This window comes from Hylobates moloch, unplaced genomic scaffold (assembly GCF_009828535.3).
Source record: "Hylobates moloch isolate HMO894 unplaced genomic scaffold, HMol_V3 SCAFFOLD_2, whole genome shotgun sequence".
NCBI lineage: Eukaryota > Metazoa > Chordata > Mammalia > Primates > Hylobatidae > Hylobates > Hylobates moloch.
In genome coordinates, this window is record NW_026652277.1 from 6,439,151 (window position 1) to 6,461,413 (window position 22,263).

The following is a 22,263-nucleotide window of genomic DNA, read 5'->3' on the forward strand; positions in this document are numbered from 1 at the left end:
TAATTTACTTAGCAAATCATCTTATCTCTGGCTAGTGCCAAGGAAAACTGCAGTGATCCCCTGTCTTTATGATCACTCACTTCAAATTAGTGAAGTCCCATCTAACGAGGTTATGCCACAGATTATACAAAAGACATAGAGGCTTCATGACTGGGTTATTCTTGTAGTGCGGGCCTAGATTTAGAATAAAATGTTGATGAGAAAAAGCAAAGGGGTATTGGCAATGTCTATTTGGGAAAAGAAAAGCTGTAAGTTGTACTCTTGTCTTTCTTTTTTAATTTGGGGGATATATTTAAAAGACTAAAATGGATGCTTTATGTCATTTTCTCTATATCTATATTTTGGAGACTGGGTTGTCTCAATTTATTACTGTTTTCATTCTGTGTAGAGAAGTCATAGATTTTCTGATTTGATCTTCCTGCCAATTCTAGCCTTTCTGTATAAGAAACTAGCTCAGTGGGAGTAAATGAATTAAAATGAGCTAGTAGAGGTGTTTCAGCAAACTCCTGAGTCTATATTTATTGATTACTCCTGGACTCTTCTAAACTGTGCCTTTTCCCTAAACAGAAAGCAATGTGAAATACATTAGTCAACAGCTGCTGCATTCACAGAACACAGAATCTGGGAATTAGACATTCTTTTAGGGTACGCAAATGGCAGAGGACGCATTTGTGTACAAAAAGTCCACAAATGCTTGCATCCTTAGCTCTTGGTAAGACCCTATTCACCAGCCTGGACATTTCCCAAGAGCACATGCTCCTGGACTTGAGCTTCCAAAAAGTGACGTCGTGGGGGGTGGATTAAATCTCGCCATAAGAAGATAGGGCTGAGGTCCGAATGGAAACGGAGCAAAGTTCCTGTTCCTTTTCTCTCCTCAAACTATAAACTGCCTCCCAGGAGAAAAGGCAAATATGAGGTTCCCTGAAGTAAACTAATTCTCAGTCAAGATAAGCAAGAAATTCTAACGCACATTAATTTGTCCTAGTTCTTCAGTTTGGGAATCCTTTTGTCTTTTATTCAAATGCAGAGTCCTTATAATTTGTTATTATTTAACCATTTCTTGATGAGCACCTAGAAATAAATTTCTCTTAGGTCTTAGGGCCAGAAAAATCTGTACCTTTGGGTAATAACTGATTTGTTTTGGTTTCATGTACACCGTGACTCTGACATCTGATCACATTATCTTAGCAACTATCTGAGACCTATCGCCTATTTTCCTACCCTTATTTCACTTCCATGCAAATTTCTATCCTCTATATTTTTACATATTTTATTATAATGGCAGGCCCACTGAGAAAAGAAACCTCAGACTATCCAAATATAAATTTGTATTTAGTAGGCCACGTGCAATGGCTCATGCCTGTAATCCCAGCACTTTGGGAGGCTGAGGTGGGCGGATCACGAGGTCAGGAGATCGAGACCATCCTGGCTAACACGGTGAAACCCCCGTCTCTACTAAAAATACAAAAAATTAGCCGGGCGTGGTGGCGGGCGCCTGTAATCCCAGCTACTCGGGAGGCTGAGGCAGGAGAATCGCTCAAACCCGGGAGCAGGGGTTGCAGTGAGCTGAGATCACGCCACTGCACTCCAGCCCGGGTGACAGAGCGAGACTCTGTCTGAAAAAAAAAATTGTATTTAGTAAGGTGAGTCAACTCAATTCCTCTTTGTATGAGCAAGGTTTACAAATATAAACACATATACACATAGAAACATATAAAAGGCCTGGACTTTTCACTTGGGTTTTTTGCTTGCTCCATGAATGGAACATATCATGAGTGTGCTTGGTGACTCTTTCCTCTGAAAATTCATAATCATTTCCTTTTGGCTTCTAGATGAAGATCTCTGCAGGCTTCATACCAAGAGAAACTTTTCTTTGCTGTTCTCGACCTTGTCCTACTGTATTGCTTTAGGAGTTCCACAGGATGGCCGACTGAGCGGATACATATCATGATAACAGTGGCTGTAATTGCTAACACTCACCACTCGCAATACGCTTTACTAACAGGTGGTTAACTCTTCCTCATAGCATTCTGCAACATATGATTTAGACATTATTTACAAATGCAAAATAAACTTTTAGAGAGGTCAGGTAACTCACACAAGGCCACCCTTATAAGTTGTGGTACAGGGTCTCAAACTCTTCATGTCGTGGTGAAAGCTCTCCCCTATGTATTTTCTTTCTACTCTATGAAAACACTCAACTTGCCCTTTTAATAGGAGCCCATGTTTTTCAAGTCCCTGTTCCGAAATTTTCAAGACATATCAACACTATGACTAAAGAGCAATGTAATCAGAGCATCTGTTCAGGTTGCACACTGCACAACTTTAAGTGTCATTCGTATAGACTACAATATGACCACAATGTGAATGGTGCCCCCTAGAGTTGTGCTGTACCTAACCTGTGCAACCATTCGTGGGTGCTCAGGGAGAAGACAGGCTCTCTCAGAGGTTCCATTCCATTCTTAAATGGGATACATGTATCTTTCATATCTGAGACTCTCTAAGTAATTTGAAACATGGCTCAGAAATGTCCCCTTATGATTCTTTTCTTCCCCTTTGATTTTCCTTATAAAACTAAATGAAATCCAAAGAGCTGAGAAAAAGTCCTAAATATGAAATGGCGTCATTGTTGTGCTCTGACAGCATACAGCAAATCCTGAATTGGGTAATCCTGCTTTCATTCATTCAGATAAACTCCTAGAAGAATGCCTGATACCTCCTTTGCTAAGCAAACCTTCCAGGGCAAATTGCCTCATCTCCTCCACTGACTGTATGTTTATCCCAGATGGAGATGCCGGGGACCCCATGTCATCATCCCTCAGTGGTCATGCCGGGAAGTGCTTTCTGTAATTGCTGGAATGATCTTCTGCTACCTTTTCTTGAGCACAGTTGCAGGGACATTTCCATAGCTTCTTTATTTTCTATATTGAGAAAGAGAAAAGGCAACTTAGAGCTACATCCAAGAAGAGGCATCTCAGTGATCTCTGGTTAGCAGAATATATTTCACATCCCCAGTACAAACACGTTTTGGTCACAGAATAACCAACTCGTGTAATCTTGGAGTGTCTTCTAAATCTTCCATGCTTATTAACCGCAAAACACATTCCTATTATTCATATGATCAGAAAGCATTTTATAGTACACATCTAATCCATCTGTCTTTATGATGCTTCCCTGCCCATAACAAGCTGATAATACAAACCAGAACCACATCACAATAAAACATGCAAAGGCAAGTAGCAATTTAGTAGCAAATATTGGTATTACACATAGGCCTGCAATTAGTAGATTTTAAGTGTCAGGATTTTAAAGTACATTTATAATTGGCATGGATCTTAGAGACAGTAGTCATTATAATTTCATGTTTAGGCAGGAAATTTGTTGATGTTAGCAGCTTTTTCCTTCTCGATCTAGAAAGATTTTGGGGTAGGGGATAAAGAGAAATAGACTCAAATTGATTAAAGGAGAATCTAGTTTCAGAGAATGTAGAAGTGGTAGCAGAATGACAGACACTGATAAAGGCAACATAAAGTTGGAGACAGGGTTTTCAACCGTTTCCTCATGGGAAAATTGGGACACCTCCCTCACTGTGTTATGGAAGGGCTGAGCTGAGGGAAAGTTCGTGAATCCCTGATGTGAGACATTTCCAGAAGAACAACATACTTTTCTATAAGACGCATAGCTGAACTCCTTTGCTTCCTGGAATCTTGAATAAAATATTTCTATAAGGTGCTCCCGGGGGCCTAAAGATGACCAGAAGTTGTTGCTAACAATTAGTGGATATCAAAAAATTGAATGAAAACTACATTTATTTTCCTTTGCAATTTACAAAAGCATAAGTGCTTATTGCACTGTGGGGGGGGGGCTATTATCTATTTTTACTTCTGCTTCATTAAGAAACTGGTCCAAATGATGTTTTAAGAGAAAATGAAAGGAAAGAAAAACTTCTTAGCAGGAGGTGGTGAAGAATGGCCTCTTTTCTGGTCAGCTTTTCTGCTCCCTCCGTGAGGACCAAGTTCTGCTGATCCCTTTTGTGTCACTCTTGCTGCTCTTGGTCTTTGCTCACCTGGGCTTGGGTACCACGTGCTCACATCAAAGTTCCCACTCTCAGCCTATACACAAAGGGACTCTCACACATAATCATCATCATTTGTATTTTTAAGTAGGTTTCCTTCCTCCAATATGCTCTGCAAAACACTACTTGCCGCTAAGCCCTTGTTTCAGGGAAAGCCTCATTCTGTGCTGCACAATGCCATGATCTGCCATCTCCTGTGCTGCTCTGAACATTTTGTGTCCTGAATCCCTTTTGGACTAAAAATAGGCCACGGCCATTCTGTGCATATTTATGTAACAAGCGCTTACTTGGATTCTCATTTAAGTCTTCCAACGCTCTTAATGAAATAGCCCTACTATTATCATCCACACCTGCAAATGGGGTCGATGAGAGAGAGAGAAGGGAAGTGGCAGGTGCAAGGCCGGGTTGGATTTAGACCCAGGTGATCTAAGCACAAATCTTGATTTATTTTTGGTCCCATTGTCTTAATCATTGAGTTGGCTTCTGTATTGTGGCCATGGAAAGGGCCAATTCTAGAACTGTATGTGAGACAAATAACATCCTTAATAAGATGTGGATTGAAAATGGATTCTTCATATGGAACAAACGTGGGTGCCAAGATCTTCCCTTGAAACTCTCAAGCCTTTTGCTTATTAACCTCTTCACAAGGCCCAGTATCGTGTATGCCACAGAAGTACTTGGCACAAGGCCCGGCACTCAGAACATTAAATAAGGGCCAATTCCCTTTCTCTTTGCTGTCTTTTTGCAGGCAGGGGTAATGCTATGTTCTGTGTGATACATATCTATGCATCTTATTTTTTTATGGGGCTTTTGACTTATTTCAAGTGTCTGATTAATCTTCACAGAAGTGATGATGATGACGATGAGCATGATGATGACGATGGCCTTGATGGTGATGCTGCCAATCTTTTCTGCATAGCCCTCTGAGAGATCAGACTGTCATCTAAGGTACATGGCATGACAACATGCATGAAATGTTTCATGGTATGACAACATGCATGAAATGTTTCATGGTTTGCGTGACTCCTGACCCCCACAGCTGCCTGTGCCCTCTGACAGCCCAGCACAATGAGACGACAGTGAGGCATCTGTTCCTGTGAACTTGTAAATACCAAGTTTGGTGCATAGCATGGGTGCCTCTGAAGCTCAGTTCCATACTCGTGTCAGAGGACAGCATCCAACAGTCAGGCCAGGCAACAAATATTTTGTAAGAAGAATACATATTCCTGGGAGAGCTGAGAGAGCATTAGACAGAGCTCCTTTGCCTTTGCCAAGCAGCCATCATATTCATGAGTGTGTTCAGAGAAGATGACGTCTTGATGGGCTCAGCTCAGAATGCGCAAACCGGGCTGAGAATACATACATATTTTTAAGCTCACAATCAAACTCACCTTAACCCTGAGTTTTAAGGAATCAAATATAACAGAGAAAATCTGCATCCATGCCATATGATAAAACCATGGAACTGAGGGAGGTTGTGTGTGTGTGTGTGTGTGTGTGTGTGTGTATATATATATATATATACACATATATATGTGTATATATATATACACATATATATGTGTGTATATATATATATATAATTCTGTAATTCAACCACATTCTAGCGTGGGCTCCTTATGCTATCTGTACTTCCATTTATTAAAAGGAAGACAGTTTCAGAAATTGTCAGTGTCAGAAGCTATAGGTGCAGTGACAACGGCAACCAGACAAGGCAACCTTCATTTCTCAGGAGAACTCCATGTTTCCCAAAACTGAGTGGGGCAAAGGATCCTCTGAAAAGTTCTGCACCCCATTTTCAATGTGGCCCCCATACTCTGCAGAAATAAGTTGTTGTAGAAACAATTTGAAATCTCCTATTTAACCTCCATAGGTGTTCAGACATGACTCACCTCAACGTGATAGTCTAGGGTAAAATTAAAACCATGCATTTTATGTATTTATGTATTTATTTATTTATTTATTTTTAGAGATAGGGTCTCACTTTGTTGCCCAGGCTGGAGTGCAGTGGTGTGATCCTGGCTCACTGCAACCTCAGACTCCTGGGCTCAAGCAATCCTCCCCCATCAGCCTCCCAAGTAGCTAGGACTACAGGTGTGCACCACTACGCCCAGCTAATTTATTTCATTTTGCAGAGATAGGGTCTCACTCTGTTGTCCAGGCTAGTTTCAAACTCCTGGCCTCAAGCAATCCTCCCACCTTCACTTCCCAAAGTGCTGGGATTACAGGCATGAGCAACTGCACCCAGCCAAAACTAGGAATTTTAAAATGAGTAGAAAAATCTGCATGTTGCTATTACAATGGTTTATATTAGTCAACTGGACGATGAAGAACCAGGGAAAGTCTACACTACACAATATTCATAACATTCATGTACCAGTCACTCACTACCTAAATATAGTACAGAAAAGACATATTTTTTTCTGAAATATAGTTTGAAGCTTCTCTGACAACTTCAAAGCCTGCTTTCTAAGTATCAGGTTTTGGTGATGCAGTTTCTTTTCTAAGGACACAGCAAAAGACTCAAACCTAACACTGCTTTTTACCAGTAGAAGAAAAGGAAATGCAATTTAACCACTCACACAGTGAAAAATTCAGCAGGGCTTTAAGCTGTGTGCAACGAAATTAACTTGAGACAGTGAGGCCAACTATATTTTGAAAAATTAAAATTTAGCAGCCCAGATAGGTTAATTTTTTCCTTCTCTTCATCTGATGTAGTTTCTATTAAAAGTTGGAGGACAAATGTTGACAGGTAGGACAGAAGGTGAAATGGAAACAAAAGCAACTTGCTGAGGGGTCCTGCTGTTCCTGTCCAGCCTTTCCAGCTGCTGAATCACCGGACGTGCTCGAGGACACTCATCTGTTAGGCTCGCCAGGACCCTCTGAGTGAGGACAAAAAACATGCTCTTCATTTTACATTAGAAAAATGGTGAGAGTTCAACTGATCCATAAGGTCTTATAAAAAACAATAAACAAAGCTACATCCTTTCTTGGTCTGAATTCCACAAATTAGAAGTCAGTGAGGATTTGGCGCTCATTGTCATCCTCCTGTTATGCTAGTACATTCTATTCTGTTCTATTCTGTTCTGTTCTATTCTATTCCATTCCATTCCATTCCATTCCATTCCATTCCATTCCATTCCATTCCATTCTATTCTATTCTATTCTATTCTATTCTATTCTATTCTATTCTATTCTATTCTATTCTTAGCTGTGTTTTTTAAGACAGTGTCTCCCTCTGTTGTTTAGGCTGGAATGCAGTGGTGTGAACATGGCTCACTGTAGCCTCGAGTTCCCAGGCTCAAGCAATCCTCCCACCTTAGCCTCTGAAGTAGCTGAGACTACAGGTACACACCACCATGTCCAGCTAATTTTTGTAATTTTTTTTGTTTTTCGTTTTTGTTTTTGGAGAAACAAGGTCTCTCTGTGTTGCCCAGGCTGGTCTCGAACTCCTGGGCTCATGGCATCCTCCCACCTTGACCTTGTGAAGTGCTAGGGTTATAGGTATGAGCCACTGCACCCAGCCATTTCTTTTATTTTTCATTTTTAGTTTTTGAGATAGAGTCTCACTCTGTTGCCCAGGGTGGAGTGCAGTGGCACAATCTTGGCTCACTGCAACTTCTACCTCCCGGGCTCAAGTGATCCTCCTGCCTCAGCTTCCCAAGTAGCTGGGACTACAGGCATGTGCCACCACGCTCAGCTAATTTTGTTTTTTTTTTTTTGTATTTTTAGTAGGAACCGGGTTTTGCCATGTTGGCCATGCTGGTCTTGAGCTCTTGACCTCAAATGATCTGCCTGCCTTGGCCTCCAAAAGGGCTAGGATCACAGGCGTGAGCCACCGCACCCAGCCATTAGCTTTTATTTTAATAAAGCATATTCTTTCTCTTTTTTTAGTTAGGACAAAACCTCTGATTTAAAAGCAAACTTCCCAGTATTTTTTTTTTTTAGAGATACGGGATAAATAGCTAGAAAATTTTGATGCCTGCTTTTCATAACCCTGATCATTTTAATGCAGTTATTTGTTTTAATTTCCAAGCAGCACATAGAAGGTAATAGGATGGTGATGAATCCTGTGGGCCTGGCTTTGGACTGCCTGAGGTCAGATCTTGGCTTCAGATCTTGCTGGCTTGAAGAGCCTGGGCGAGTGAAGACAATATTATACTCACTCCACAGCAGTGTTATGAGAATGAAAGGTCAATGCATTTTTTAGACATTTCGTGAGAAAAAAAAAACTGTTTGGTCTCATCCTTTAGAATATTTAGGGTCCTGTTTCTTTTTATTCCTTTGCATTAGCAATGATTGGTAGAATAATGTTGGATAGCAACAGTTACAGCAGGCAGAGATAACTTGCCTTTTAAAATTATAATGGGAATATGTATTTTTAATATGTCACTTTCAAATATTATGTTAAAAAGAGCTTCCTTTTATTCCTAAATTGCAAAGCATTTTCATCACAAATGGGTCCTGAATTTTATCAAATGCTTTTTCAGCATCAATTGAGAGGATCACATGATTTTTCTCCTCTAACCTGTTAAGCCAATTACCTGATTAACGTTGCATAGTATTTGCAGTACGAGGATAAGCCTGACTTGGTCATTATTTTAATATACCTAAGATCTAATTGTTCATAGTTTATTTAGGATGTTAGTATCTACATGCATATAAGAAGCCTATTAGTTATATCTAAGACAAGTCAGGCAATAATAGATCAATGACAACAATTGGTGATCGCTATACAGAATGGTTAATGGGTAGAAAAGAGAAATAGCCGAAGATTAAGGGAAGATTTCACGCTCAGAAGATATGGACTCAAAGTCTTGTCTAGAGTTAGGACGGGAACCTCTGGGCACCCTGGGTATAAAGCACTGTGCTCCTTTCCACATAAATCCTCACGGAAGCCCCTGTGCAGGTTGCTGCAGGTTCCCCCAGAGGTGTTCCAACATGATTCAGGGCCGGAGAAACTTTTCTATCAGGCAGACAAAAAACTGTGTTGCTGCTTGGGAATTTTAAAAAAGGGCCAGGCACAGTGGCTCACGCCTGTAGTCCCGGCACTTTGGGAGGCTGAGGTAGGAAGATCCCTTGAGCCCAGGAATTTGAGACCAGCCCGGGCAACAAGACCCCGTCTCTACAAAAAAATGTTTAAGGCCGGGCATGGTGGCTCATGCCTGTAATCCCAGCACTTTGGGAGGCCAAGGTGGGCGGATCACGAGGTCAGGAGATCGAGACCATCCTGGCTAACATGGTGAAACCCCGTCTCTACTAAAAATACGGAAGTTAGCCGGGCGTGGTGGCGGGCGCCTGTAGTCCCAGCTACTCGGAGAGGCAGAGGCAGGAGAATGGCGTGAACCCGGGAGACGGAGCTTGCAGTGAGCCGAGATTGCGCCACTGCACTCCAGCCTGGGCGACAGAGGGAGACTCCGTCTCAAAAAAAAAAAAAAAAAAGAAAATACGTTTATGAACACATCCAAAAATATTTAGGTAAGTGTAGGCATCTAATTGTAGAAAAGTAGAGTTTTTAAATTTCATTATATATAATATATACACATATTTTCTTTTTTTTAATTTTAATTTTTTTAATTATACTTTAGGTTTTAGGGTACATGTGCACAATGGGCAGGTTTGTTACATATGTATCCATGTGCCATGTTGATTTCCTGCACCTATTAACTCATCATTTAGCATTAGGTATATCTCCTAATGCTGTCCCTCCCCCCTCCCCCAACCCCACAACAGTCCCCGGAGTGTGATGTTCCCCTTCCTGTGTCCATGAGTTCTCATTGTTCAATTCCCACCTATGAGTGAGAACATGCAGTGTTTGGTTTTTTGTCCTTGCGATAGTTTACTGAGAATGATGTTTTCCAGTTTCATCCAAGTCCCTACAAAGGACATGAACTCATCATTTTTTATGGCTGCATAGTATTTTCTTAATCCAGTCTATCGTTGTTGGACATTTGGGTTGGTTCCAAGTCTTTGCTATTGTGAATAGTGCCGCAATAAACATAAGTGTGCATGTGTCTTTATAGCAGCATGATTTATGGTCCTTTGGGTATATACCCAGTAATTGGATGGCTGGGTCAAATGGTATTTCTAGTTCTAGATCCCTGAGGAATCACCACACTGACTTCCACAATGGTTGAACTAGTTTACAGTCCCACCAACAGTGTAAAAGTGTTCCTATTTCTCCACATCCTCTCCAGCACCTGTTGTTTCCTGATTTTTTAATGATGGCCATTCTAACTGGTATGAGATGGTATCTCACTGTGGTTTTGATTTGCATTTCTCTGATGGCCAGTGATGATGAGCATTTCTTCATGTATATACACATATTTTCTATCTATCTATCATCTATCTATCTATCTATCCATCTGTCCATCCATCCATCCAGCCATGTATCCATCCATCCTATCTATCTATCTATCTATCTATCTATCTATCTATCTATCTATCTATCATCTATCTATGTATCTATCCAATCTTCCTCGCCAAAAAAAAAAAAAAAAAGTCTCACCTATATCAGCACCACAGAAAGTGTACTGGGTTGGATTTGACCTTATCTGTCAATGACAATGTTTCTTACGCTAACGGAAACATTCCAGCAAGGGGTCCGGATTTGTCAACAGCAGAAACACACGGATCCTTTCTTTAATGAGTGCAGCACAGTGCACAGGCCGCTGGAGTTGTAGTGCAGCCATGAAGAAGAGAAAAAGGGAATCTAGATGGGCAGCCTCCTTTGCTTTGTGTCCCTCACACTCTTGACTGTCTTCTCCCTTTGACACGGGTGGACTGGTTGCTTGGGGCTCTTTTCACTCAGAACCCCACATTTGGAAGGGTCAGCTTTGTTTCTTTTTTGTCTAATTTTTGTCTAATTTCTGGGTTTCCCGCTGGAGCATGTGAAAACTAGATCATTCCACCTTGTGATTTTGGAATATCAGATAAGGCAGTCCCTGAGCCGTCTGTCATTGCACATGCTGTGTTTCCCAACTGAACTAAATTGCAAAATTCTGAACGATCAAAAAGAATTAGGGTAATGCTAATGTCCACTGTTTTTACATTCTTCTTTTGCAATTCTCCATATTAAGTTTCATTTTACTAAATAGTTTCAATTCAACTCCTCAAATAAAATGTATCACAGAAGTGTTAAAGGATTAGAATCATTGAGGACTATGAAGAATTGAAATTTTCTCCTATGTGATTATATGATTGAACAATGGCAAAACAGATACTACCAAAATTCTAAGTGCGGAGAACATCGAGGCTTAAAGGAGAGGAAGTCTCTTATACTAGAAGACAAGTAAATTATAGAGAATTATAAAGAAAAGAATAATTTGATTTGATATCCCGTCAGTGGAAAGCATTTTAATAGATGGTGGTGGTGGTGAGACATAAAGGAGGAATGTAATTAATATTGCATTACTTTAGGGGAAAAACACCTAAAAATTTTCCAAAGGAGATCAGTATTGATCTTTGTGTCTTTGGGCTGTGTCTGTGTGTGTAGACAGAGAGAGAGAGAGAGAGAGAAGTTACAGTATTATATTTGTTAAATGGAAATATATGTATTTAGTTCAATTAATCTTCTGTTATTAGTCTCATCTTACAAAACATATGTAATAACTTTTCCAAAGGTTTCCCAACATTCCCAAATAGGACCAGCATTTGAAAGTCGAGGTACCTGATTCTACATTCTGAAATTTGCTTTTACAAGAATCTTCTGAGTGAAAAATCAGATAAATGAAGGGTTTAAATATTAGACCTTCAAGGTGTCCGACTGATTGCAAATGGAAACTTTGGATTAGAAATCACAGATGAAGCATCATTAATCCTCATCTGCTTTCTTGAAATTGAGCTCTGTCTTTGGGGACTCAAGTTCCTATGTTCCTTCTGGCTCCTGTTTCCAGACAAGTGAGAAAAGTCAGGAAAGACTTCACTGCTGATATAGTTGTAAACTATATTGAACCAGGCCCAAGGCAAAAATTGCTAAAAAGTCACCTGATGCATTGGAGTGTCTTCTCATTCAGAAACATTTATTCCAACATGACATGAAACCAGTCAGAATGCTGACAGCAACGCTTACGAATTGAGTATTAAAAAACATGTGGCATGTGATTCCATTTTAAAAAGATTTATATTAATATCTAAAGAAATTTTCTTGGAAAACATGTGTCTAAAAATATGACAGTGTTAATTTCTGGCTAGTGAGGGTATGAGTGAATTATTATTTACCCATACTCTGTTAATTTATATTTTCTTGTTTTCTAAAATTTAAGCAATGACCTGTAATAAAACTGGAAGTTTTTAAAGGCAATTCAACAAACAAATGTTGCTAGGCACCGATTTGTGGACATTGAGCTAGGCAAAAGGATATATAAAGAGATACAGGCTAGAGGAGGGGAAAGTTCTGGATGGGGACCTCATTGGCCTCCTCACCTCTGTAGACCCAAGTCCTGGGTTGACCCAGGGTAGAACCCTATAGGGATTTGTTCAATAAACGCATGCATAGAGACTGATCAACAACTGACAAAGTGATATTTTACAGGTGCCGTGAAAGCAGCATACAAGCCAGAGAGCCTACTGGAAGCAAGAGGGGAAAACCCAGCTGGGTATGGGGGCTGTGGGGAGGATGCCAGGTGGCAGAGACTGGATTCAGGATTTGATGCCTGAACGGAACCTTCTATTAAGAGGTGAGTGGGCTAGGAGGTGGTGATGCCCGGAAGGTGAGGAAGGAAGTGGGGGAGGAAGAATACAACAGAAGACAAAGCTGATGAGAACAGCCTGTGCTAACTTGAAGAAGTTAGGAAGAGCAAAATGAGAAGAGAGAGCAGGGGACAGACAATACTGTAGGAGAGTGACGCCTCTAGAATCTTAGGAAAACTCAACTTTGAGCTTTTACAAATACAAAAATAAGAAGTACTTGTAAAAAAATTAGGATGCTGACATAAGAAAGTGATGGGTCAGGGCAGAGTGAGAGAGAATCAAGAGATAGGAGGAAAGGTGGAAAGAAAGGGATACAGACCAACTACAGGAAGCGGTATTTCTTCCGGAACTCTCGCTAAATGCTGTTGCCTTTTGCATAAACATGGCACAAGCCATTTTTGAGGGGGTGGGATTTTGGAGCACTTTTAATGGACATTTAGTGAGTCTACCTCTTTTTTTTTTCCAAAATAAATTATTTTTTCTAAAATAACTGTACACATTACCATCATGTCCTTAATAAGAATACACTAAATGAGGACAAAGCAGAAACTTATTAAATAGGTTATATAGTTATAAAGAAATTTGTTTGCTTTTTAAAAGTCAGCTTATGGATTTATTTCTCAATACATTCTTTTAACATCAATCTAAAACACTAATTATTTTTAAAAGACAGGAAAAAGGAAAGAAGGAAGGAAAGAAGAGAGGGAGAGAGGGAGAGAGGGAAAGAAAGAAAATTTTAAAAGGTGAGGGAGACAAAAGAAGGAAGGAAGGGAAGGAAAAAATAAATTCCTCCAGGTCATGCTATGTGTAGACAGTGGACCCTACCTATGAGTAAAATCAAGCATCCATACTTCCTAAAGAATTTTTTCTCAACCAGCATTATTTATGTCTGAGAGCTTTATCCATCATTTTCACTCATAGAGGAATAACTCAAAAAAAAATTTTTTTTTGAGATGGAATCTTGCTCTGTTGCCCAGGCTGGAGTGCAGTGGCATGATCTCGGCTCACTGCAACCTCAGCCTCCCAGGTTCAAGTGATTCTCCTGCCTCTGCCTCCCAAGTAGCTGGGATTACAGGTGCCCACCACCATGCCCAGCTACTTTTTGCATTTTTAGTAGAGATGGGATTTCACCATGTTGGCCAGGCTGGTCTCGAACTCCTGACCTCGTGATCTGCCCACCTCAGCCTCCCAAAGTGCTGGCATTACAGGCATGAGCCACCGCACCCCGCCAATGTGTATTTTTTTAATGAGCAAAAATAATAGATAAAGCACTTAAGAGTTTGAAAGAAAAAGAAGACAGTAACTCTGTTGGGTGATGGGGAAAATCTTTTCCTAGTTTTGATGTTAGAAAGGAGCCAGAGGTGGGATGAAGAGACTGCTTAATGCCGTATTAAAAAGGAAGAAGCCTCGGGGTGATGGAGAATGGGTCGTCTGTTATGTTCCAGAACTCACTTGTAAATCAATCGTAATCATGCGACAGAGCTTACTGCTAACACGGGAAGTAACGTTCGTAACTGCAACAAGAATTTTAATGGCAAACATTTTTTTCCTGAAGTATTTTACCAATATATACAGACCTCCTGAGAACCTGTGCTATCTCCCGCTCTTTTTACACAAAGAAGGGTGAGGAAGAGGATCAAAACTATTGCAATTTCATGTTCCATATTTCTGCTCTAGTTTCTAACTTCCTATCCTCTTAATCTTAATTACTCTCATCCATAACCACGTATTGCATCAGCCTTGCCAGAATCTCTTCCCACAACTTCCCGTGCACACCGTCCTCTTCTTTGGCAAATACACAGCATATCATTTTCTGGATGAGTAGCAGACACAAAGCATATTGCAGTAAATGATTTTATGCCACTGTTCCGTGTTTAATCAAATCAAAGTAGATATGGTTGATTACATGGACAAAAAGCTACTGAATAAACACGTTTGTTCAGGAGTAACTAAGCATTAGATAACATTATGTAATGTGGAAGTAACTAACTGCCTGGCTTAACGTTATGGTTTCCATGGAAACCACATCAGTGAAGGGTAAAGGAGTTCAGAAATATTGGTTTCTTTCGGTGCATAAATGGAGTATCTACATGCACGCGATGTTTTTGGTGGCTTGAAAAAAGTATTCCACTCATTAAAGAGTAATCTGCATCATGAATCAGTACGAATATTTGGGACTGCCATCTAGGAAAGAATACAGCTTGGCATTCATTGCCTTTCCCAAGTTCTTTAGGGATAAAAGGATGCTCAGGTGGCTAGAGGAAGAGAGCTACATGAATTTTACATGGCATGCTGCCCCCGTGTAGGGTCCATGTGCCACGGATGGGTTTTTCTTCTTTCCCAAAAAACAAAGACAGTGACGGCGATAACAAAACGTCAAAGTCCCAGCCAAATGCTGAACACTGCAGAGGATGGTTCCTGCGGAAAGCAGAAAAGATTAATTATGGGAGGAGGAGAGGAGGCTTTGGTTTTGTATTCAGCCAGCGCTGCAGTGCTCTCCGTCCCTGTCCATTTATCTGCTACAGCAGCGCAATTACAGCGCAGGGAGGGGAGGAGGGTGGGGGGAGGGGAGGAGGGTGCAGGGAGGGGAGGGGGGTCCGGGGAGGGGAGGGGGTCCGGGGAGGGGAAGGGGGTGAGTGGAGACGAGGAGGGTGTGGGGAGGGTAGGGGATGCGGGGAGGGGAGGAGCGTGAGAGGAGGAGAGGGGTGGTCTAGGGAGGGGAAAGGGGTGCTGGGAGGGGAAGGGGGTGCAGGGAGAGGAGGGGGTGCAGGGAGCTCCCAGCTCTAGCATTGTTGTCTTAGTCTTTTATTTCTAGAAATATTTATTTCATTTTAGTCCCCCTGGGTTAGACGAGGAATATAGTTAAACATACAGGTTCTTCTGAACTGCAAGTTACACCTTAATAAGACTTAGAGAAATCCAATTATTTTTTATTCTGTGGTTGAAGGGAAATTCATTTCAGTGGTCAGAATAGGGGCTGAGAGCCAGGAGAGCTGAATTCTGCTCTTGTCTCTGCACTCTTCCCTCATTAACTCCTAATGTTTTTTTTTTTTTGAGACGGAGTCTCTCTCTGTTGCCCAGGCTGGAGTGCAGTGGCGCAATCTCAGCTCACTGCAAGCTCCGCCTCCCGGGTTCACGCCATTCTCCTGCCTCAGCCTCTCCGAGTAGCTGGGACTACAGGCGCCCGCCACCACGCCCGGCTAATTTTTTTTTGTATTTTTAGTAGAGACGGGGTTTTACTGTGGTCTCGATCTCCTGACCTCGTGATCCGCCCGCCTCGGCCTCCCAAAGTGCTGGGATTACAAGCGTGAGCCACCGTGCCCGGCCGACCTTCCCTTCTTAATTCATCCGCAATGGATCTTTGCTACCCGAGTTAGTATTGAAAAGGTTAGTACAGAAAAGTCTATCTTTCTAGGGTGTGCTTCCTAGATACAGTGAAGAGATTTTAACTGGGATTTATTCCATAGCTAGAGCCCATCCATGTGTTAATTTTCCCGCATATATTGTTATTCTCAAGTGTGCAGACACTTTTTTTTTTTTTTTGAGTGCAGTGGTGCAATCTTGGCTCCCTGTAATCTTCGCCTCCCGGGTTCAAGTGATTATCCTGTCTCAGCCTTCCAAGTAGCTGGGATTACAGGCGTGCACCAGTACGCCAGACTAATTTTTGTACTTTTATTAGAGATGAGGGTTCACCATGTTGGCCAGGCTGGTCTCGAACTCCTAACCTCAAGTGATCTGCCTGCCTCGGCCTTCCAAAGTGCTGGGATTATAGGCATGACCCACCACGCCCAGCCCCCTTTACATTTTATTCCAAATAGCCACTAAGAGGGCTTCTACACTGATTAAATGCGTCCCCACATTTATGGGGCTACCACACAGTTTTGGAAAGAAGGGAAGAAGCCCTCTCCACGGTTCTGCCCTAGAAGTTGCGCACACTACAGGGAGCAAGAGCTTAGAGTTGCCCCTGCAGATCTAAAGCACTGGTGAATCGCGTGTAGGGAAGAAAATACAGGCAGCAACTTCGTTCCACTCTGTGGGAAGCTTTGACTCACAAGGTCCATGGAAAGACCTCTGGCTCTGATCCCATCCCCTTTATCCATAAAAACAGTGGGATGCAGGGTCATTTTTGCCAGTGTGGAAGTTGTGGCAAGCTATCTGTCCTCTCTTTTTCATCTTCCTTGTAATAATGAAGGCAGAATATTTACCAAATCCTTGGTTTATACCAAGCCCTTGCATTTATCCCTCGAAGCAGTACTTCAAGGTAGGTATTACCAGCCACATCTGCAAGTGGGGATTAGAGACATTAATGGTAAAACAATTACCAGCAAAAGGGGATTAGAGGCATGAAGTAACTTGCCAAAGATTACCTGGGTAGAGACTGAATAACTGAAACCAAGGTTGTGGCCCTTTTGCCTACACTGTTAAATGGCAGCTCTACGGTGAGGGAGGTCTTGAGGTAACTCATGAAGCTTCAACCAGAGCACCTCGGACAGTTCCCAGCCAATGAAAGGAAGTTTCTGAGTGGAGATGTTTTCGTGATGAATGAATGTGTTGAATCTGGTCCCTTCTTAACTCTCTCCATCAGTATTTTGACCAGAACGAGGAAGGGTGTTTTTTTTTCCCTTCAACTTTATTTTAAGTTCCGGGGTACATGTGAAGGAAGTGCAGGTTTGTTACATAGATAAATGTGTACCATGGTGGTTGGCTGCACAGATCACCCCATCACCCACGTATTAAGCCCAGCATCCATTAGTTATTTTGAGGAAGGATTTTATTTTATTTTATTTTATTTTATTTTATTTTATTTTTTATTTTATTTTAGAGACAGGGTTTCACTCCTGTTGCCCAGGCTGGAGTGCAGTAGCGCAGTCTTGTCTCACTGCAGCCTCCTCCTCCCAGGCTCAAGCGATTCTCATGCCTCAGCTACCTGAATAGCTGGGATTACAGGTGCATGCCACCAAGCCTGGCTAATTTTTGTATATTTAGTAGAGATTGGGTTTCACCATGCTGGCCAGGCTGGTCTCGAACTCCTGACCACAGGTGATCTGCCTGCCTAGGCCTCCCAAAGTGCTAAGATTACAGGTGTGAGGCACTGCACCCGGCCTGAGGAAGGATTTTAATACCTTAGTTGTAAATACGACTTTACAGTCTACACAGCACATTTGTTTTCAGGACAGCCTTGTTGGTGGATATTATTATTTTCTTTTAACTGGTGTAAAAAACCTCAGGCACCTGTCCAGTTAATTTACCTAACTTAAAAAGCTATTAAATGAAGAAACAAGAATGTACACTTCAGTCTCGTGTTTGTTCTTACCGCAAAACATGGATATGCGGAATCCCCTGGTGGCGTCTCTGACGCCCAAGCCACGGTATTGACACAGAGATGACACCTTCCCCAACCTCCTTTATTTAACCAGGGTAAGCTCTTGCTCTCTTCATGGCAGCTTGTTTCTTGCATGCCATAGGAGAAAAAATAGCTCTAGTTTATTTTTTGAACAAAATGGTCGTTTGCCAAGATGTTCTCCTGTCAGAAGTTCTCCAGAAAATTCCAAGACTTACCTGGGAACCAAAGAAAGCCTGCTAGCCCAGAAATGAGAATTTTAATTTTGATCAGCTCTCAGGAATTCTGTGGGAACCTCAATTTGCTTAGTGTCTTTGAAACACTGCAGCTGTCTGTGTATACTGAGTGGATGGCCATGGTACTGTGCCATACACAGGTGCAATAAGAAATAGCTTATCAACTCCTGACTTCAGGTGATCCTCCCGCCTCAGCCTCCCAGCCTTGCCAACATGGTGAAACTCTGTCTCTACTAAAAATACAAAAAAATTACCTGGGCGTGGTGGTGGACGTCCGTAATCACAGCTACTCGGGAGGCTGAGGTGAGAGAATTTCTGGAACCTGGGTGGCAGAGGTTGCAGTGAGCCGAGATTGCAACATTGCACTCCAGCCTGGGTGACAGAGTGAGACTCTGTCAAGAAAAAAAAAAAGGCCAGGCACAGTGGCTCACACCTATAATCCCAGCACTTCAGGAGGCCGAGGCAGGTGGATCACCAGAGGTTGGAAGTTTGAGACCAGCCTGGCCAACATGGTGAAACCCCATCTCTACTAAAAATACAAAAATTAGCCGGGCATGGTGGTGCATGTCTGTAGTCCCAGCTACTTGGGAGGCTGAGGCACAAGAATCACTTGAACCCAGAGGTGGAGGTGCAGTGAGTTGAGATTGTGCCACTGCACTCCAGCCTGGGCAACAGGTTAAGACTACATCTCAAAAAAAAAAAAAAAAAAAAAAAAAGAAAGAAAAAAAAAAGTTTATCAAATTGTCCAAGCTGAGACTTGCTTGACGTGAAGGGCTTCTTGAATGCTTAGCCCAAAGACAGCCTACCCTCCAACAGTGGCTATACTGTCATCTGTGACTTGTTATTTGCATCATATTGCGGGGCTTATTTCCAGAGAACTGCAATTTGAAACTCAGTTACTCTTCCCATCAGCTGTTCCCTCTCATCCTCTCTCCAACAAGAAAAATGAGATGGTGTTTGCGGCCTGTTGGGGGTCGGGGGAAAGGGGAGGGAGTGCACTAGGACAAATACCTAATGCATGTAGGGCTTAAAACCTAGGTGATGGGTTGACAGGTGCAGCAAACAAACACGGCACATGTATACCGATGTAACAAACCTGGACGTTTTGCACATGCCGCAGAACTTGAAGTAACATTTTTTAAAAATTAAAAAGAAAAGAAAAATAAGATGGTATTAAAATGTATGTTAAAAGGATGGTAATTATTATCAGTGTACTCTTGAAAGAAGCCAGGTTTTCAGCAATTCTGAAAATCGGTATTTAAGCCACCTATGCGGCTTACAGAGGCAAGTCTTTTTGTTGTTTGCGGCTAATAGTGAGGCAAGTGCGCACTCCCAGAAGCGAAAAGAAACAGCCTGTTCTAGTTTAGAAATTGATTCAGATTTTGTTGTCTGAGCACGCAAAGGAAAAACTTTCAATGCTTCTGCCAAAATAGCTTGTTTTTATTCAGGTCTTCAAAGAGAGTATAGGTTGTTATTTCTACTTTTGGTTGATATTGTCTACTTTTCTTCAAATGGCACTTTTTGAAGAGGCCAAATCATTTCAATAATTTGTGTGTGTGTGTGTGTGTGTGTGTGTGTGTGTTCTACCTTACCTTGAAAGGTGTTAGGAGAATTAAGCCAAATACTGTTAGCATCAGAGCACTGGCTTGTGAAATCTCTTCTATTTGTGTGTCCCATGATGAGCTGGGGCTATTGCTGCTGATTTTCCATTGGCTGGCTCAGCTAACAGAGCTTTACAAACTGCTCTGAGCTTGTGTCTTCAGTAAGTTCCGGCTTCTTCTCATTGGTTCTAGTAAAGATGCTGAAGGAGGTAGGGGGCTGGTGACTCACTATTATAAAACTCTTTTACTAAAAGTTGCTGGAGAAGGCTCTAATGAAATGTACAGAGGGAACTAGAATACACTGGCTCTCCTAAAACTTGTGAGTAAAAAGAGATGGATGTGCAGAGGAGATTTGACCTGCTTTTTTCTTAAAGAAAACATATGAGAAAGAGCAGGTTTGGAGTAAGATGGACTTGGCTTTGAATCTTGGTGCCATGATTTAACAGTTTAGTGACAGAAAGAAGCAGCACGACCCAGACCTCAGATTTCCATGCATATAAATTGGACGTTTAAATGCCTAGCTGGAAGTACTGTACGGATTTACCATTTATGCAAGGTACCAAGCACAGTGTAGGTACCAAATATCTCTTTGCCCTTCACGACCACCATTAATGAGTAACGTGTCTTGTCCAGGGGACACTCCCCAAGTTCTTCAGCTTTCCCACCTTCCTTCCCTAGGAGCTCAGGTAACACTGGACAATCTATCCACAACGGAGAGGACGATAGCCAACTCACAAACACTGATTCTATTTTATTGTGATGGTCTAGGATGAGGGTCAGCAAACCATGGCCCTTGAGTTCAATCTGGCCCATTTCTTGTTTTGCTAAGTAAAGTTTTATTGGAATACAGCCAAGCTCAACCACTACACATTATCTATGGCTACTTTTGGGCTACAACGACAACAGAGTTACATAGTTTTCAGCAATATTTACTATTTGTCCATCTACAGAATCAGTTTTATAGTAATTACCAGTGATCTCTGGTCTAGGGTAATTATTTCCAAGTTTATATTAACGTGTTGACTGGTCTTGGATCCTTGAGTGCAAGATTTGTATAATTCAAATACCTCATGTTCTGTACAAATACCCTTAACAATGGCAGAAGTTCCACCATCTAAATACTTTGAAAAAATATAAACAGAACCATACATAATTATAGGAGATGAATTTTAGTTTTTCTTTTTATTTTTTTGAGACAGAGTCTCACTCTCTTATCCATGCTAGAGTACAGTGGTATAATCTCAGCTCACTGCCACCTCCACCTCCAAGGCTCAAGTGATTCTTTTGCTTCAGCCTCCTGAGTAGTTGGGATTACAGGCATGTGCCACCACACCCAGCATTTATTTTTTCTTTTTTGTATTTTTAGTAGAGCTAGGTTTTCACCATCTTGGCCATGCTGGTCTTGAACTCCTGGCCTCAAGTGATCCACCCACCTTGGCCTCCCAAAGTGCTGGGATTACAGGTGTGAGCTACCGTGCCCACTGTGCCCAGCCGGGGATGAATCTTATAGCCATTCTGCCAACCTTTTGAGGATTTATTCTGTTTGTGGCAGAATAAACATTAGCTGCTCAATGTCCTAGCTGAATCAACCTAAGACCACCAGAAACAAACCAATAGCCTGGTACATTTGGGTTTATTGATCTAATCCAATCGGGTAAATGGAACCCTAGAGGGAATCTCACCAAACAAAGAAGAAATAGAAGTAATCTAGATTCTGGGGAAGGGTGGAGTTTAGATGAAATTTGAATGAAGTAGTGTTTAGATAGGCTCACAGCGAAGTAGGGTAGTATAAAGGGGTCAGTATCAGATCTGCACTGAAAAATGGACCCAGGGTCCTGTTTCTATGGAAACAATGCAGTTGTGAGATAGATGTGGAAACCCCGTATCTGAAGCTCTGCCTCTGAGTTATAAATCTAGATTGTTTCTCTGCATCAAAAAGCAACTAGGTTTTCCAGCCAAAAGTGGAGGTTTCATTCTTACTGATACAATTCCAAACAGCAAGGCTTTGAAGAGTCCATGATTTTAGAGAACAAAGTTTCTTAGAGAGTAAAAAAGCAGTAGTGACTCAAAGAAGGGGCTGTTCTGACCTGTTAGAGTTGCAGTGTATCCTTGGGAGAAATACTGTTCCCTGTTACTTTGAAGATGGCTTTATCTGTGTCTGTTATTCCAGCCTGATGAATGGCCAGGCATGTTTTTACTTCCTTGTTCTGAGCTAATTTTTACTTTCTCATCAGGAAGGCACTGATGGTAGGGTTGGAAGGTGAAGAGGCAGAGGGAGATGAGGTTAGAACACAGTTAGTGAGGAACTAAATTCAAAGC

The 22,263-nt window shown here is 41.7% G+C and overlaps 1 long non-coding RNA gene across 1 annotated transcript; it reads left to right on the forward strand.

Annotated features, from left to right (window-relative positions):
- Nucleotides 1–1,836: 1,836 nt before the first annotated feature.
- On the forward strand, nucleotides 1,837–7,063 carry LOC131381477 (uncharacterized). The gene is made up of 3 exons (XR_009210244.1): nucleotides 1,837–2,005; nucleotides 4,921–5,023; nucleotides 6,794–7,063. It is a non-coding gene; the product is annotated as an uncharacterized LOC131381477 (long non-coding RNA).
- Nucleotides 7,064–22,263: the final 15,200 nt, after the last annotated feature.